The 10,420-nt window shown below is 29.6% G+C and overlaps 1 pseudogene; it reads left to right on the plus strand.

The window, feature by feature from the left end:
• The first annotated feature begins 513 nt into the window (after nucleotides 1–513).
• On the plus strand, nucleotides 514–5,144 carry LOC117922253 (annotated as a pseudogene).
• The last annotated feature ends 5,276 nt before the right edge of the window (nucleotides 5,145–10,420 follow it).

Here is a 10,420-nt window from a genome sequence, read left to right on the forward strand (position 1 = left end):
GTTTTTCGAATTTACGGAAAGGTCCTTGGAATTTACTTGAAATATTTTAGTACACCTTCTTTACCCAGTGCTTTAAAATGGGAGGCTTGGACTTCGGGTGACAATGGGATGGGTGACCTTGACCATCAACACGGGGCCGGGCCTTGGGCTTGGGCTTGGGCTTGGGTTTGGGTGCGGATTAATTTTTGTTTATATTATTTTATTTTTTACTAAGAGAAGTGTATAAATTAAAATTTCATAAATTATGAAAATATTAAAATTTTAAATAAAAAATATCAATGAAATTAAAATTTACAATGAGATTTGGGCCGAACAATACCCAGATCCATACACAGGATAATGGATCCGGAATCGGATACGGGACCCGGCTCATTTGATCCCCGACGAACACATTTGTATATCCAACCCCTAGATCCTGCGGCCAGGATCTAATCTCTCCCTGAAAAGAAATGTGAGCCGTTGGATGACTGAACACAAAGCCACAATCAAACCCTACGAAACCCTAGTTTTTCACTCTCCTTTTCAGACTGCTTCTGATTCTCAAGACTCCTATCTTCTCCACTGATCACAGCGGCCACTCTCGGTGAGTAGAAGCTATTTTCCGTTTGGTTCCTTAGAAAATATGGAAGGAAATGCATAATTTTGGATCTTATTACGGTTTTTGTGGGTTTGTTTTGGTTCCTACTCGAATGAAGTTGGTGGAAGTGACTGTTTCTTGTTTGATTCCCGAGAAAATAGAACAGCAGTTGAAAGACTTTTGATCTTGTTATGTTTTATGCTGTTCTGGTTTGGTTCCTAAACGAATGAAAATGCTCATTTAAACCGAGAGATTTCAGTATCTCAGTTTCCTTCTTTTTTTTTTCTCTCGACTTTCCTGGCATCCAAACATGGTTTTGTAGTTGGAGTTTACCTATAAGTGATTGTTCATTTGTTTGCCCCTGAAAAAAGGGACAAAATCTTGGATCTTGTATTGTTTTATGTTCTGGTTTGGTTCCAGAAGAATACAAATGTGACCGAAAATTTTCAATCTAACTTCCTTTATTATACTGTACTTTCTTGGCAGCCAAACATGGGCTTGTAGTTTAGACTTTGCGTATATAAGCAAAAAATTGCTTATTAATGTTGTCCATCTGATTTTTACACATTCTACATCTCACTGAAATATCGACTTTGATTTTTCTTCTGGTGAATCTAGGGTAATGCGTTTCTTTGTTTTGCTTTCCAGTCTGTGATTTCTTCATGTATGTTTGGTGCCTGACAAAAGTTGGAATATTCAATTTTCTGTTTTTCCAGAAAATGTGAGCTCTCCTAAGTTAAACCAGATGTTTATATCAAGTTAGCCGAAAATGGCTTTTTAAGGATTTCCGTTTTCTTTTTCTATGTAAATGCTGGTTATAGGGAAATCTAGGGTTTCAGACTAAATTACTCCTTCTGATAATCTTTAATTGGTATAGTTCCTTTGGTTGTTGAGAAAGTGGGGGAAAGAAAAAGGAGCCCTAAATATTATATTTCAATATGTTCTGGTATTGAAAAAAAAATGAACTGAAAAAGAGAGATAATCGAATTAGAATAGTTTGGTTTTTAACTTTCTTTGATCTCAAATAATTCTAGTTTATTATTAATTTTCAAAATTTTTGTACATATTTGCAGCGGCCAATTTGTGTTCTACTCAATGTTTTAAAAGGCTGTTGAGGCTTACACCTTGAGGCTAGCCTCAAATCAAGGCTCTACAAATTAGCCTTGGGGGTATAGCCTTAAATAGGGTAATTGAGGCTTAGGCCTCACCCTATCTAAGCCTCCAATATCCAAAGGGTCTTCGGCTTTTATGAGCTTTTGTTATATATTTTATACGAGGCTTAAGTCTCAATTTTCAATGAGTTTTAATGGGTCTATAATCTATGCTTTTGTGAACTTTTGATAGAGATTTTATGAGTTTTGTATTGGTTCCCTACTTGGTTAAGCCTTTTACAAAATAAGGGCTTAGATGATTTCTAATTAATCTTTTAAAGGGTTAATTTCATTGACCTCTCTTGAGGTTTTGGCTATATACACCTAGTCCTCGTTGGCTTGAAATTTCATCAAATGCCTCCCTTCCCTTCATCATTTGTTGTTTTCACTCACCTCCCCTCTAATTCAAAATATTTGACAAATTTTCCAACTAGTGGGGACTAACTGTATTTAGCTAAAATCTTAAGGGAGGTGAGTGAAATTAACCCATCTTTTAAATTGAAAGGAAAAAGAGTGATTGAGAAGAATAAGGGAATTGATGTTTTTAATGGCTGATCTCATATATAATCTAATCTAATTATTGATTGATCAAAAAGATACCACTACAATTGGTGGATAAAGAAGAAGAAAGATGAGTGGATATTAACACTAATGGGGAGGATAATATAGCAATTGAATATAATAATGGTCCTTGGAGGGTCCTATTAGTGCTAGTAATAGCAATGTTGAAAATTATTTTTGATAAAATCATGAGACAAAGCTAAATTTAATGAGAAAAAAAGAATTAAATTAGAACTATTACAAATGAAAAATAATTAGTTTTATCATTATAAAATTTGTTTACCTATAAACAAATCATTATGAAATTTGTGTTTTTTATTATTTAACTTTCTTGTGACTTTATGAGTATATATTTTAATTTTTTTTTTGATAATTTTTATTATTTATTTGTTTAAGTTGAGGCTTACACCTCATTTTCCATGAGGCTTAAGTCTCACCTTGTTTAGACAAAATGCCTCAAGATCATCTTTAGCCATTTAAAACATTGGTCCTTCTCTTTTTGATGTATTCATATCTCTTTTGAGCTTTTGTTGTCTTTGTAGTGCTTATTAATTATAAAAGGTTTGTGATGAATATAGAATTTGTCATTTGATTGGTTTTTGGCTTGGTACAGAGATGGGTGAAGAGGAAGCCAAGGGAGGACCAGTGATTCCAGAGTCTGTGCTGAAGAAACAGAAGAGGAGCGAGGAATGGATATTGGCAAGAAGCAAGAGGTTGAGGCGAAAAAGAAGAAGAATGCTGAGAATTGGAAACTGATTTACAGTAGAGCTAAGCAGTATGCAAAGGAGTATGAGGAGCAGGTACTCGTAGTTTTGTCTCATGTATTTGTTTTTCTGTTTTACTCATGAAGATGTGGGTAGTTTTAACTAATAGATGACACATTTTTCATGCAGCAAAAGGAGCTGATTCAATTGAAGCATGAGGCTAAGCTGAAGGGTGAATTTTACGTTGATCCAGAGGTTAAACTTCTATTTATTATTCGTATCCGTGGGTATGCACTTGGACTATAGTTATTTCCATTGATACCTTTACTTTCATATTAATATTCTGGTTCTCATTCCTGTCCACTCTGGAACTTTCAGTATCAATGCTATGCACCCGAAGACGAGAAAGATTTTGCAGCTCTTGTGTTTGAGACAGGTTAGATGTCAAACCATTGCATCTGGAAATGAGAAATATATGGCTGTTATAAATCTAAAATCATGCTTTGTGCTTGACAGCGTTAAGTTTCTTCTCATATCTTATATAGATATTCCTCTTCAAAGGATATAGTGGGGTAGGGAATTGGGGTTGAACACCAGGGTGCCCTTTTTAGGAGTAGTATTGCTAGTTCTTGCATTGTTAATCAGAGTTGTTTTCTTACTGTATCAGATCATATATATATATATATGTAAGTATGTCTGTATATTTGTTTCACCTCAGAATCTGATGCATATACCTTAGCACTGCTGCTGTGATCAAAACTTTGGGCAGATAGAAATTGGTATTATCCATATTTTTTCTACGCTTTTGATAGTAGACTCTGACAGTAGTGGCAGTATTTACCAGCTAGCTATGCCCAGGTACAATGCATGATACTGTACCATATTGCTTCTGAGATAGGTTATGGAACTGTGGCCCATTAGCATTCATATCATGTCCATAAAACACGCTTGACACTCAAATGGCAAAGACAAACTACAATTTTCATTAACCAAAATAAATTGTCTAGTGAGAGCAAATAATCTAGATTGAAATGTTGAAAATCAATGCCTAACTATAGTACTCAAGAAGCTGAATTAAATGTATCGAGGATCAAATATCCCAAACTTGTATTCTTGATGCTATTTTGATGGTGAATGATTAGTTCATCTAACAAACTGCTTCCTTTGTGATTGAACATTGTTAGTTTTATGTCAAATGGATTAGTTATGCATCATCAAGGAGGATATAATGTCTCTTATCATGAGCTTACTAATCTAAGCAAGCTATCCCATTAGAAAAATGGAGTGTTCTTTGATGACATAAGATCTTCTCATTCACTTCTTTGAATACAGATATTCAATGGGGTGTTTCTTAAAGTGAACAAAGCAACAATGAACATGTTGCACAGGGTTGAGCCTTATGTGACTTATGGGTAAGTATCTCACTCTTTTGTTTTTCTTAAAATCCTATAAAAAGTCTAAACTTGTATATTATTCATTTCTAATGTATTTATATTGCAAATATTTTAGGTACCCCAATTTGAAGAGTGTGCGAGAATTGATTTACAAGAGGGGTATGGAAAGTTGAACAAGCAGAGAACTGCCTTGACCGACAACTCCATTGTGGAACAGGTTTTTATGTCATTCTGTATCTTGGTTTTCTATGAGTGATTGTTTGCTATATCTTGTTGCTAACCTGCTTTTGTGATGATAGGCTTTGGGGAAGTTTGGTATTATTTGCATGGAAGATCTTATTCATGAGATCATGACTGTTGGACCTCATTTTAAGGAGGCCAACAACTTCCTATGGCCATTTAAACTGAAGGCACCATTGGGTGGTTTGAAGAAGAAGAGGAATCACTATGTTGAAGGAGGAGATGCTGGAAACCGTGAAAATTACATCAATGAGCTCATTAGAAGAATGAACTAGACAGCTTGCGGTACTTTTGGCCTTTTCTTATTGGAAGTTTGATATCTTTTGCTTCTTATTAGCAATGATAAAGTTGGAGAATTCTTTTTTGGGTCATAAATATGAACAAGGTGTTGAGAAATTTAATTTGATATTTGTTTTTAGACTTTGATAGTAGATAACTTTATTACCTCTTGGAATTTTATCAGCATCCATGGAATTGATCAACGAGTGATTTTCTATTATAGTTGCTTACATTCAAATTTTTGTGTTGCAAGGTCAAATTTATATATGCCATTTAAATTTATGTATGCCACTTAACAACATTTTCCATATGACCCTCTTAGAATGAAATCTATCTTTAACAATCAAATGTGTATATATATATATATGCATTTGCATGTTTGTGTGTAGGATAAATTATAAAATTACCCTTACAATATATGGTGCTTCAATTGAGTTTGTAAACCTTTTTTTTCTAGTAAGGTTATTCATTGTATGTGTCAAATCAACCTCTTTATTATGGTTTTTGGAGCAAATTTGTTGGAAAACCTCTATATGTACACTTGAATTCATCTTCATATGATATGTTTGGATGTTTAAAAACACAATGTTTAGTATTAGATTGACACGATTAAAGGTTTGTTTCAATTTATATGGTTTTTGTTTTTTCTACATAGCTTTAAGTAGAACTCAATTTCACTCTTAATACAATATAATAGTATTAAGTTGATTTTTTTATTATTTTGTTTTTGTAAAGTGGTAAGTATTAATAGGGTGAGGCCATGCTGAGATCCTATTTGGATTGTTTGAATAGTTATTTTTAGTATGTATTAAAAAGCCAAATATTTTAACTTTTTTATTTAGTCAAAAAATTTTGAAAAATGCATAATAAGTGAAAAAAAAGTTAAAAGAAAATCATATAAAGTCTCGACATTATGTTATAAAACAAACAATACAATAGTCTTTAAATTTTTTAAATTTTTTTTCTGATGTTATGTTTAAACCATGTTCAAGTTTCAAATGGATGTTGTATGTAAAGATTTTTGGTCTAAACTTGTTTGACTATCACACATATAGTTATATGATCTTTTATAATATTTATGATATATGTGTGTATCTCTTTAAAAATGAAAAAAAGAACAACTTTAGTGCCTAAATTGGCTAAGTAATGATATTTCTACTATTCAATCGGGTGAACAGTTTTTTGCCTCAAATCTTTAAAAGTTTTTAGATGTTTTATTATTTTTATTTTTTAAAAAATTTAGCCTTAATTCTTTAAATTGAGTCCTATTTTCAAGTATGTATTTGAATATACCAATTAAAAAATTTAATTTTTATTTGGAATATGAGCTTAGAAATTGAATGATATTTTTTCATCAATTTCAATTGAGATTTTAAACGAGTGTTAGACATGTTTAGAGCATAGATGAAAAAGAAAAGAATAATAGTAGATTATGTGCAAAATTGTCTTGATATAATGATTAACCAAAGGATGCTATATCTTCTTCTATATGGAATTAATTTTCCTTTATTATTGATATATTTCACTATTTTTATTTTAATTCTATTTAAACAAAAATGGTCGTGTGAACTAAAATCGATATTCCTTTTATTATGGTGTTATTTGACAATTTTCTTTTAATGTTATAATGTAGGGTAAGACATTTTGGTAAAGGTAATAATCAATTCATTTCTTGATCAGTTGATTATTTTCTTATTTTAAGATGTAGAATGATCTGAATAAGAAAAAAGACATAGTCAAGGTCTTTTATTTTATTATTATTTTTAAAATTTTAGAGGATGTTTTACTTGAAAACGGTTTAATTTTTTGACTTGATAATGTGGTCAACACTGCATAGAGAATAAACTTCCTTTATCATTGGTCATGATCAAACAACGTGATCTACAATTCATACAAAATTGATGGGTTGTGAAAAAGATAAGATTTTTTTTTTTTAATTAAATTTTAGAGGATGTTTTACTTAAATGGATTAACTTTTTGACTTGATAACGTGGTTAATACTGCATATAGAATAAAGTTCTTTTATCATCGGTTATGATCAAACAACGTGGTTTACACTTCATACAAAATTGATGTGTCATGAAAAAGATACAAACTATCTTAATTTGATTTTAAATAGTTATTTATTATCTATTGTGGTCAACACTAGATAGAAAATAAAGTTCATTTATCATTGGTCATGATCAAACGTGGTTTATACTTCATACAAAATTGATGTGTCATGAAAAAAATATAGACTATCTTAATTTGATTTTAAATAGTTATTTATTATCTATTGTGGTCAACACTAGATAGAAAATAAAGTTCATTTATCATCGGTCATGATCAAACAACATGGTCTACAATTTAAACAAAATTGATGGGTCATGAAAAAGATGCAAACTTTTAAAAAATAAAAATAAATTTAGAGGATGTTTTACTTGAACATGTATTAGCTTTTTGACTTGATAACGTGATCAATACTGCATATAGAATAAAGTTCTTTTATCATCGGTTATGATCAAACAACATGGTTTACACTTTATACAAAATTGATGTGTCATGAAAAAGATACAAACTATCTTAATTTGATTTTAAATAGTTATTTATTATCTATTGTGGTCAACACTAGATAGAAAATAAAGTTCATTTATCATTGGTCATGATCAAACAACGTGGTTTATATTTCATACAAAATTGATGTGTCATGAAAAAAATATAGACTATCTTAATTTGATTTTAAATAGTTATTTATTATCTATTGTAGTCAACACTAGATAGAAAATAAAGTTCATTTATCATCGGTCATGATCAAACAATATGGTCTACAATTCAAACAAAATTGATGGGTCATGAAAAAGATGCAAACTTTTAAAAAATAAAAATAAATTTAGAGGATGTTTTACTTGAACACGTATTAACTTTTTGACTTTATAACATGACTAATACTTGCATATAGAATAAAGTTATTTTATCATCGATTATGATCAAACAACGTGGTTTACACTTCATACAAAATTGATGTGTCATGAAAAAGATACAAACTATCTTAATTTGATTTTAAATAGTTATTTATTATCTATTTAACTTGACAAACTTTACCACGTGGTCTATACTTCATGAAAAATAAATATTATTTATTGTGGATCATGATCGAGAAAAAAATGGGCTGTTATTATTTGCTTTAAATGGTTATTCATTGTCCATGATTAAATCTAGGCAAATGAAGTTATTTGCTTGAACACGTAATAATCAATTTAGAGGATGTTTTACTTGAACACGTAATAATCAATTCATTTTTTGGCCGTTGATTATTTCCTTATTTTTAAGATGTAGAATGATCTGAATAAGAAAAAGGACGTAGTCAAGGTCTTTTATTTTATTATTATTTTTAAAATTTTAGAGGATGTTTTACTTGAAAACGGTTTAACTTTTTGAATTGATAACATGGTCAACACTGCATAGAGAATAAGTTTCCTTTATCATCGGTCATGATCAAACAACGTGATCTACAATTCATACAAAATGGATGGGTCGTGAAAAAGATAAGATTTTTTTTTTTTTTTTATAAATTTTAGAGGATGTTTTACTTAAACATGGATTAGCCTTTTGACTTGATAACGTGGTTAATACTGTATATAGAATAACGTTCTTTTTATCATCGGTTATGATCAAACAACGTGGTTTACACTTCATAAAAAATTGATGTGTCATGAAAAAGATACAAACTATCTTAATTTAATTTTAAATAGTTATTTATTATCTATCGTGGTCAACACTAGATAGAAAATAAAGTTCATTTATCATTGGTCATGATCAAACAACGTGGTTTATACTTCATACAAAATTGATGTGTCATGAAAAAAATATAAACTATCTTAATTTGATTTTAAATAGTTATTTATTATCTATTGTGGTCAACACTAAATAGAAAATAAAGTTCATTTATCATCGGTCATTATCAAACAACGTGGTCTACAATTCAAACAAAATTGATGGGTCATGAAAAAGATGCAAACTTTTAAAAAATAAAAATAAAAATAAATTTAGAGGATGTTTTACTTGAATAGGTATTAGCTTTTTGACTTGATAACGTGGTCAATACTGCATATAGAATAAAGTTCCTGTATCATTGGTTATAATCAAACAACGTGGTTTACACTTCATACAAAATTGACATGTCATGAAAAAAAATACAAGCTATATTAATTTAATTTTAAATAGTTATTTATTATCTATTTAACTTGACAAACTTTACCACGTGGTCTACACTTCATGAAAAATAAATATTCTTTATTGTGGATCATGATCGAGAAAAAAATGGGCTGTTATTATTTGATTTTAAATGGTTATTCATTGTCCATGATTAAATCTAGGCAAATGAAGTTATTAGATATTTGTATAATAAAAAATAATTTTTGAAGAAACTAATCTATCATCAAAAGGTTATATCATTTGTATGTTACTCATTAGTTGAGACTTAAAATGAATTAAGTCTGTGGGTTGAATCATATTATTTTTTAATACCGTTTTCCTTTGAAGTTAAAAATGATTAATTAAGTTGCAAGACAAATATATTGTTTAATTTATTATGTGTGTATAAGAAAATAAATTAGACACAATTATATTAATGATGTTAGTTTGACATATTTCGATTTAAACAAAAGTAGTCATGTGGACTAAGATCGATTTTCCATTTATTATGGTGTTATTTACCAGTTTTTTTTTTTATAAAAAAAACTATAATGTAGAGTTGTCCTTAAGGTAATGATCAATTCATTTATTGACTAGTTGATTATTTCCTTTAATTTTGTATTATGATATAAAATTAGTGTTTTGATCACTATTAAATATTTCTTTATATCCTATATTATAATTAGATATAAAGTTGTTAGTGTTATTTTTAAAGTGAAAAATGATCTTAATGGGACCAAGTCTAGGTCTTTTGCTTTTTGGTTTTTTGTTTTAATTTTAGGGATGTTCTACTTGAGCATGGTTTAACTTTATGACTTGATAGCGCGGTCAACACCACATAGAAATTAAAGGTCTTTTATTATCAATCATGATCAAAAGTTCCTTTATTATTGATCATGATTAAACAACGTGGTCTACACTTCATAAAAAATTGATGGATTGTGAAAAAAAATGTAAACTATTGTAATTTGATTTTAAATTGTTATTTATTATCCATATGACTATTTGACTTGACAAACTTTACAATGTAGCCTACACTTCATGCAAAGTTAATATTCTTTATTATGGATCATGATCAAGAAAAGAATGGACTCCTATGATTTGATTTAAATGGTTATTCATTGTCCATCATTAAATCTAGTAAGATATTTCTATAATAAAAAAAAATTGGAAGAAACTAATCTATTATCATAAGGTTATATCATGCGTATATTTCTAATTAGTCGGGACTTAAGGAATTAAGTTTGTGAGTTGGATCATATTAGTTTCTAATATCATTTTCCTTTGAAGTAAAAAGTGATTATTTAAGTTGCAAGACAAATATATTGTTTAATCTACTAT

The sequence above is a fragment of the Vitis riparia genome, chromosome 9 (genome assembly GCF_004353265.1).
Source record: "Vitis riparia cultivar Riparia Gloire de Montpellier isolate 1030 chromosome 9, EGFV_Vit.rip_1.0, whole genome shotgun sequence".
Classification (NCBI taxonomy): domain Eukaryota; kingdom Viridiplantae; phylum Streptophyta; class Magnoliopsida; order Vitales; family Vitaceae; genus Vitis; species Vitis riparia.